Source organism: Rhinolophus sinicus, chromosome 7 (genome assembly GCF_057876585.1).
Source record: "Rhinolophus sinicus isolate RSI-liver-muscle chromosome 7, RSI-T2T, whole genome shotgun sequence".
In the NCBI taxonomy this organism is placed as follows: domain Eukaryota; kingdom Metazoa; phylum Chordata; class Mammalia; order Chiroptera; family Rhinolophidae; genus Rhinolophus; species Rhinolophus sinicus.
In genome coordinates this window covers 22,451,544-22,461,133 of record NC_142507.1, presented here as the reverse complement: position 1 = coordinate 22,461,133, position 9,590 = coordinate 22,451,544, and the positions used below count along the sequence as shown (strand labels likewise).

The 9,590-nt window shown below is 36.4% G+C and overlaps 1 non-coding gene across 1 annotated transcript; it reads right to left on the bottom strand.

Moving 5' to 3' along the window:
• Positions 1 to 690: 690 nt before the first annotated feature.
• Positions 691 to 771, bottom strand: LOC141568721 (small nucleolar RNA SNORD115). Its single transcript, XR_012491941.1, has one exon. It is a non-coding gene; the product is annotated as a small nucleolar RNA SNORD115 (small nucleolar RNA).
• Positions 772 to 9,590: the final 8,819 nt, after the last annotated feature.

Genomic DNA, 9,590 nt, shown 5'->3' with positions numbered 1-9,590 from the left:
CTTCACATCAATAAATTCTTGCTTATCCAATTCCAGTTTTTTTATCAAGTATTCTCAAAACTCCAATCCTACCTAGGTGTGTTCCCCTTGGCTTCTGCTGTTTGCATTTTTTTCTTTTTTTTTTGTAATTTGACTTAATATGCTTAGAAACTGAGGTGAAGTTTTCCAGGGTGCCAGTTAATGAAAAATTTCCTCAATTTACAATCTGATCAATTTTAGATATAACATAAAAATCTGTATTTCAAAGTAAACATATCTTTAGGATTAACACTCACAGAAAAATAAACTCTTATTCATATTTATGTGTTCTAAATGAGTAAAACCTATTGCCTTTGGGCAAGACTTATTACTAATCTAATGTTTTATTTGGCATGTATCTGTGATCAAAGAAATCCACTTGCTTCAGATCATTAATGCAATGGTGCAACACTTAGCAGAACCTTTCTGTGAAAGACATAATGAGAGAAAAAAAGCTAAGGAATGACCCCAAATATACCTTACTATTAGGAAATATGGATCACTAAACCAAACATGGACCATAAGCATATACTGTTCACTTAGAAGTGCTTATACATGTTAGGGTCACATGAGATTCCTTCAAGGGATTGATTATCTCAAGCTCAAAATATCATTATTCTGGAAGGGACATAAGAATCCCCAACATCCTGTCCCAGGATTGTCATCTAGATTGGGTCTCAGCATAATCTTATTTAACATGATTTTTTGGTCATCATCTGTTTTCAAGACAACATAAGTTCTCATTATTGACCCAACAAGGTACTCCCCACACATCCATACACTTGGACCTGAATATCCTTACCAGAAATAAATTATGGATGTTACAACGCCAAGGAAAACATGAGTTTCCATGTATCCCATGCTAGACACCTGACTGACTTTGATTGTATACACACATGTTGAGGCTGTGACTGAGCTTATCTCAGATCCCCATCTTATTTATTATTTTTTTGGATAACTCCCAATACATATCTATTAGTCTGTGTCTGCCAGAAAGCATACACAAAAACAGGATTGTTCATACAAGAAGTGTGTTGAAAGAAAGAGCAGGGAAAAAGTGGGATTGCTTTCAGACTGTGCTACAGGGAAGATACCTATGTGAGGAGAGAGTGAAGAAAGGGGATTGGGTAAGCATCTTAGACAGTTCCCAGAAATTTTCAGTCAGGCTGATAGAGAGCCCATGAGTCCCCAAATTTCTCCTTGGAAAAGATCCTAATGAACGCAGGGTAGGATTTCAGCAGGGCACCAGCAGGATCAGCAGGCAAATACAAGATATGTGATTGGCACATTTTCATGGCTGCCATGTCAATTATTAAAATAAAGATTGATGAAATGCATAATTTTGTAGTGGAACAAAACTGGGTTTGAATCCTTGTCCTTTAACCTTGTACAAGTTCTTGAACTTTTCTAAGTCTCGTTTTTTTTCAGCTGTAAAAAAATGGAGATAATAATACCTGTTTCATAGTGTCATGGTGACTATAAAATGTCATGGTTATATAAAGCCCTTAGCATGGCCCCTGGTATGTAAATGCTAGTTCCTCTAAGTGTAGGGATACAGCAGACCTTGCATTGTTTGACCAAATGACGATTTCCTATTTCTGCTATAGATTGTAAAAAATTGTCAGTCATTAATTATTACATTATTTTACACCTGAAACTAATTAAAAAAAAAAAAAGAAGAAGAAGCCCTTTTCTCATAATATGTATAAGGAATATATATGGGCTTACTTAAAATTGGTTAAAATAGGATATAAAGTATTACTGACAGGAATTAGCATAACAATGCAGACAATGTTGGTTAAACATCAGTTTAGTATCTATAATTTAGTAGTAATTTTTTACTATTATTTAATTATAAGAATTTTTATGAAAAATATGAAATGGGGTAAACTATAATTTTTGGAGTTTCTAAATAGCTACCTGTTTTGAAAATTACAACACATCCATCCTAATCCTCAAAATAATATTCAATTGAAACAATGAATAATTACAATGAGTAATTACAAAAAGTAATTCAGTCTTGTTTAATGGTTAATTTCAGAAATTGCAGAGTTCATACTTCTTACTGTGAATTTAATACTACTGTAGTTTTACTCATTATTATCTTTGGCCTAGTTTTTAGGATTACTATAAATGAGAATTCCAATATTTACTTTAAAAGTATTTCACCTATGTTAGGTTAATCACCTTAAGACTTTTCAGATTTGAAAATTTTATGTTATCAATAATCTTACTACAGAAACCAATTTCTGCATACTGAAAAAAATGTAAAAACCAAGAAGGTAAGCATGATGCGTAGAATGCTGTTTTAATAATAATGGTATGAAGGAAAATATGATGAGAATTCACTCAAAACAATGACTATGTCCACTGGTGTCTAATAACTGGAGATTAATATTATCCCAAAATCTGAGACTAATGATAGACTTCCATTTAAATTATGTTGTATGAAAAAAAAAATCTGAATACAATTCACATAGACTAGATTTTTCTAAGTGAAGGGTCATCAAGACTGATTTTTAAAAATCATTTTTTTTATTGATTTAAAAAGATAAAAATAGCTTTTGGTGTAAAAACCAAGTTATTTATACTATTCTATTTATCAGCTCTCTCTTTGAGGCTCACCTGGAAAAGCTGAAGTTACACAGAGAGGAATAAATTCTGGTTTTTCCTCATTGCACATTTCCTTTTTCTATGTTTTATGACTGGCAGCATTATATTGGACAGCAGATCAGGGTGGGTGAACAGAAGGTGGACTAGATGCCACATCTATCGTTGTCTAGTCTTGCACTCCCCGAATGTTATAGTGGTTGACAATAAAGCATTGACCCTCCTGCTTCTCCCTTTCATCTGGTCTCTTTTATGTCACCCACACATGCCGCCATGTGTTCATCTACACATGTGCAAAGGAGAAGGACAGAATAATTATCTGAAAAAACTAGCCTAAAAACACTACAACTGAAAATCCAATTTCATTTGGAAAAATAACAGGTTAAAATGGAAAAATAAAAATCTAATGCTGTGTAAATTTTTCTCAGAATTTAAAATTGCATTGATATGATTGAGACGGAATAAACACAAGATTGAAAGATTGATTCTCCATGTCATAAAAATGATGACTATGTTTTTCACAATGATTGTGGGGCCCGGTGAATCAGATTCAACTAATCCTATAATTGTTATTAAAATTCTCACATCTCCTCTATGCCTTAAAATCCACATATTTTATGACTTCTGCTATTCTTCTTCTGTCCCAAAAAGAGGAACCTATATCACATTTCTCAACTAATCGAAACTTCTGCTCTTTCAGTGACTCCTTACTGGTGTAAACCATTGTACTAAAAATGGTCGCTGGGTGCTGAGGTACTGATCTCCTCAATTTCAAGGTAGCATGGTGCCAAAGTCGTTAGGTTGGTGCTATCTAGGTGTGAGCAGCTTTGTACATTTGTTTCCAATACGTTGCACAAATTCTGACAAGCTCTATGTGGGAAATATGTTGGAAGACATTGTCCTAGACTTGCCTTAGACCTCTTTCCTTTGCCTCCTCCAGAACCTGGCCCCACTGGTTTCCACTCTCTTTGCATTGAATTTTAACTGCCTGCATTGTATTCTCTCACAGCACAATCAGGATTCCCCAGTCTAGAGTCCCAGTACTAAAATAGACACATACAAATGTTGCTACCTCTCTTTAAATTTATACATTACTAATAACAACAAATAAAAAGAAAACCTCCATATTCAATTAAAATGGGAGATATCTGTAAACTCAAACCACAGTACTTGAGGAAGGATGACCATAAATAGAAAGGGAGATCAGCAGAGGTTGAGAGAGAAATGCCTGCGGCTGGAGATTTCAGACAAAATTCGCTGATACAGTTCTCCATTTAGTTTTCCAAAGCAGGTGTCACATTCTAAAAGAAAAAGAGGAAAAAAAAACATATTTGTTGTTCAAGGTCATGGGAACTTGGTGCACAAACTGGCTGAGGGAGATTTCTGGAACTCATTTTGGCAAAAAGGATTGGAGAAGAAATGATGCAGATACACCATTTTTGTAGGAAGCAGTGTGTTGTTGAGGCAGAGGAGAGGAGAAAGGCTCCATGCGGGAAACAGGTACACCATGCCTGGTTTTTGTGACCTGGAAACCTCATCGACTCACAGAAGTTTGTGTCATAAGGACCTTCATTGTGTACCAGGGAGAATTCCTAATAGCCTGAAAATTAAAAACCTTGAAAGCTGTGGCCCTTTCCTCATGGGAACGTCCCACTACTTCTCGTCCAGGAAGAACTTTCCTCTTCAAAATTCTTCTACTCTTAATAGAACGAACCAAAACATATTTAAAAAAAAGAAAAAAAAAAGCAAAGAGAAAAAGAATAAGAAAAACAAACTGAAGAAGAACTTAGAAAAATATTGGAAGAGGATGACAAAAATTTTGCCCAACATATTTATGAATTTACAAATTTGATGAAGCAAATCTGCCCTAAAATGGAATTCAAATCTCTGATCAGAGATTTGAATTCCATTTTAGAGCATGTTAAATATTTCCTAGAAGAGAACTGCGACCTCTTCTATGATCAGGAAGCCGCTGGCTCCTGAACCACACTGCCACCCACGATTAAGAAACAATTCTGAGGAAAACTCACACTGAATGGAGCTACTGCACCCAGGGCAGACCCAGGACTGCACTGTGGTCCCCACCAGCAAAATGGATACCTCATGTCCTTCTCCATGACATGATGATGCTGGTCATGGACACTGAACTGCTGCAGAAAATCCATATGCCACTACCAAACTTGCCAGCAGAAACAGCAGATGTCCAACTTCCATCTCACCTCTGCCTCCCAGAGTTCATGAGAGTGCATCAGGTTCAGCAAATCTGAATCACATCTGGAGCCCTAGCTACAAAGATGTCTGCAAAATGGAATCTGTAGCTTTTAAGTCACTGCAACACTGGGAAACAGCTGAAAGGATCATAGGTAAAACAAACCTGTCTAATCCATCAGAAAATACCTAAAGAGAATACTAAGGAAAATCATATAATCAATGAAATTTGGGTCATGTAAGGGAGAAAAGGGAGTTGATATATAAATATAATGGTTTCATCTTTGTTCATGTTAGATAATAGATACCTAACACAATACTTTTTTATATCATGGGCCACAAAGAAAATAATACTTACATACCAAATGCAGCATCTAGATGAGCCCCCACCTTTCATCCTGTTTCCTGTGACACATCTATAAGCCACCATATAACATGCTGTGAAATGCCCATTGAGAAGGTCTCTTCTAAACAGTAAGAGAATTAAGTGTGAAGTGCTTTCTGTGAATTTTATCAAAATTATAAATGAAAATACCCCAGCTACTTATTTTACACATGTACTTTCACATGTGTAAAATGTATTTATACAGATATTCATTGAGGCATTATTTGCAATGACAACTGCTTGGAACATTTCTATTTATATAGGGGACTAGTAAAGTAAGTTACGATAAATCAGTAACATAGATGGTAAAAGTATGGAATAGCTTTCTGTGTAGTAATATAGAATGGTCTCCGACATGTACATTAAGTAAAAACAGCAAGATGAAATTAATTTGTGTTAAAAAAAAAGACATATCAGTGTATATATGTGTTTGTGTATGTTTAGTCTGTGCTAGAACCTTTCGTCCGCCTCCCCATATCACTTCTCCAACCTTCTCTGTCCTGCTGTCTGTTTTGGGAGGTTGACTTGCATGGTCTACAGCAGTGAGTTGTCTTGCCCTCTGGTTTCTTGTTGGCCTCAACAAATAGAGAAAACTGAGAAGAGATTGGAAGGAGGAAGGAGAGGGAACCCAGTGTCTTTATTACCGCATCTAAAGTGGCACCCTCTTGTAGATCATAATGGATTGGTTGTGGAGATTTATGACAATTTATCTAATTCTCACATCTAAGCCAGTTCTCAGATAGGAAGCCTTTTGATAGGAGACTCAACTGAAATAGGACTATATGGTAATTCTTCTCCCAAACCTTCTCTAGAAGGACCTTGGCAATTTATCAGGGTGACTGTCCTAGGAAAAAGGAAGTACTTCTATTTTCTAGGGATTATTATTGCTGGATTTAAATTGTTGCTAAAGGCTAGAGACTAGAAATTCCCCTGCAGTACACTGGACAAAATAGGAGATTTTAGAAGTTGAGCGATAGATGGAATGTTGGCTTGTGTTCATCTCAGAGAGAGTCTAGTAGAAGTGTGGACCCATCCTGTGGTTACTCACCCAGCCCCTGAATACATGGTGGTATTTACAAGGCAGTAAACCAAAGGAAATACCACATTCTAAGGAAACTACAAAAGGTTTTGTAACCATCAACAAATTGAGAAGTACAGGAGTGGTTATTCCTATGATATCTCCATTTAATTTGCCTTTTAGACAATACAAAGACAGATGGATTATGAGGAAAGATTCAATATTGCTACCAAACTTATCAGGTGATGATGCAATCATATCTGTAGTTACAGATGTTGTATCTTTATTGCAGAAATAAGCATAGCCCCTGACAGCTATTTACTATCAAACACTGTTTTCCCACTGATATCAGCATAGCAAATCAGAAACAGTTTGTCTTCGCATGAGAAAGATAAAAGTAAGGCCATTATCAACTCCTCTGTTCTTTGTTATAATATAGCCTAAGGTTGCGCTGTCCAATTTGGTAGCTACTAGTCACATGTGGCTATTGACCACTAGTAACGTGGCTGGCAAAAATAGACATGTGTTGTGAGAATAAAATATATACCAGGCTTTCAAGATTTAACATAGAAAAGTAAAATGTTATTAATATGTGGATTACATGTTAAAATGATAGTATTTTTAATGCCTTGGGCTAAGTAATTTCATCTTTTTCTTTGTACTCTTTAAAGTGAGTACTAGAAAATTAAAAGTGACAAATGTGGCTTGCATTTACTGTTAGCATTATGTTTCTAGTGGACAACACTGGTCTAGAGGAAACTGGATTTGATTGCTAACCAAGATTGCATCATAGAGGTTCATTAAATTGATGAAATTAAAATAACTGGACCCAGTATAAAGGAAGTAGGACATATCCTACATGCCTTATTTAGTTTTATGTATGCCAGGGAGTAAATAATTCATGGATCTGCTACACCAGTGAAGATTCTAGGACTCCAAGACTCTTTGGTATGTTGTGATATGTCGTCTAAAGGGAGAGATACATTGTTGCATCCTGCATTGATCATCATATTAAATAATACATTGTTTGGTGGTTCCCTTTGGAGTTTAGAGGCAACATATTCTATATTTGGGCATGCTATTTTGACCTATTTACATGCTAACTAATAAGTCAGACCTTAAGTAGGGCCTAGGGTAAAGCCAACCAACCAAGCAACAAGGAAACGTAAAAAAAGCTCAGCAGCAAGTCCAGCTGCCCTGCCTCATTGATCTTATGTGCCAACAGACTCAGTGACATTAGAGGGTATGTTGCAAGTTCCAGGAGAATCATAGTGCAAGTCTCTGGGCTTTGGAAAAAGATCTCTCTCTCTCCTTCTCACTGAGAGTTATTCTCCTTTTGAAAACCATCTCATAGATTGCTACTGTCCCTGGTAGTGAATGCACGCTCAACCACGTATATCAAGGGGACTGATTGCCATGAACTGGATATTATACTATCTACCTCGTCATAAAGATAGACGTATTCCAAACATTTCATTATAAAATGGCACAAGTAAATAGTACTGGCAAGTAACACAGACTTCCAGAATACTTTTGGCAAACGATTTGCCATCTCCCTCTCATCCCTATGTCGTGATCTCATGGGGATTCCCTATGAACAATTAACTAAAGAGGAAAAAGTAGGCCTGATTTATTCATGTATCTGCATCAGCTAAAAGTATATCTCTGCTGCACTTCTGTCCCACCTTCTCTCTGGGATGGTCCCAAAGGCATTCATGAAGGGAAGTGTTTTCAGTGGCTACAACTTCAGATAGAAAACTTTGCGTGAAATGAGAGATGGCTTCAAGTACAAATCTATACTGATTCATGAGCAATGATTAATGTACTGGCAGGCTGGACATGGACTTCAGAAAAAGAAGACTGCACAGTTGTTGACAAGGTAGTCTGAAGAAGAGGTACACAGGTGGAATGTTCCTAGAATGTGAAAATATTCATATGCACCTCAACCTCTTCCTCTGTTCAGTAGACCCATATACAAAGTGAGCATGGTGGCAGCAATGGTAGTCTTTCCCTTTAAAATACCTGCTAATCTACAGACTCATTCCTTTAATACCAGCAATTTCCTAAATGAAAACAAGTTTTTATTCACCCACATAAAATACTAGGTTTTTGGAAACAACAGGAGAAAAACCCAAAACCACAACAGTAGTTTCAAAGGCATCAATTTTAATATTCCCTTATATTACCTTGTCAAGCTGATCTGCCTTTGAAAATATAGCAGTTAAATACTTAGTATAGTTTAAAATAGAAACAAAATCATAATTCCTTTCCTCTTTGTAGTTGGTGAATATGTATATATTGCAGTATTCTACTGCAAAATAAAAGTTACATGTTTGCAATAAAATATTTTGTCTCATGCAGAGCAGCAAGCTAAAAGTGAACAGTCACCAAGCTTGATGTGGCTACTTGAGCAATATCATTTGATCACCGAAGATGCCTTTCCCAAAGTGGTGGCAGAGCCTAAGTCTACTTGCCTCCTATGGAGAGGGACATGCCCCATGCAGGTATCAAAGGGTCCATTTCCCAGCTTTACCACTCAGCATATGTGTGATTTTGGGCAAGTCATTTAACCCCACTGAATTTCACCTTTTTTATAAACTTTATTTACTTAAGTGTATTTTTCCAGGACCCATCAGCTCCAAGTCAAGTAGTTGTTTCAATCTAGTTGTAGAGGGCACAGCTCACAGTGGCCCCTGTGGGGATCGAACCGACTAATTTATTGTTAAGACCACCGGGTTCTAACCAACTGAGCTAACTGGCTGCCCTATGTGTGAGATTGGGCAAGTCATTTAACCCCACTGAATTTCACCTTCTTGTTTTAAAAAAATTTTTAATTTTTTTTAAATATTAGTTTCAGGTGTACAAAACAATATGATTAGACATTTATACCCTTCACAAAGTGATAGTCCCCCCAAGTCTACTATTTCTCTGACATCGTATATAACTGTTACTATACTACTGCCTATATTCCCTATATTGTACTTTACATCCTGTGACCATACATATGTATATTTCTACATCAGCTTCAGGTGTACAGCACGGTGGTCAGGTGTCTACACAATCTATGAAGTGAGCCCCTAATAAGTCCAGTACCCATCTGGCATCCCACATAATCTTTACAGCATTACTGATTATATTCCCCATACTGCATTTCACATCCTCATGACTATTTTGTGACTACCAATTTGTACTTTCTAATTCCTTCACCTTCTTCCCTATCCCCTCACCCATAAGTTTTTTTTCTCTGTATCTCTGAGTCTATTTCTGTTTTGTTTGCTCATTTATTCTATTCTTTAGATTCCACATATAAGTGACGTTATATGGTATTTTTCTTTCTCAGTCTGACTTATT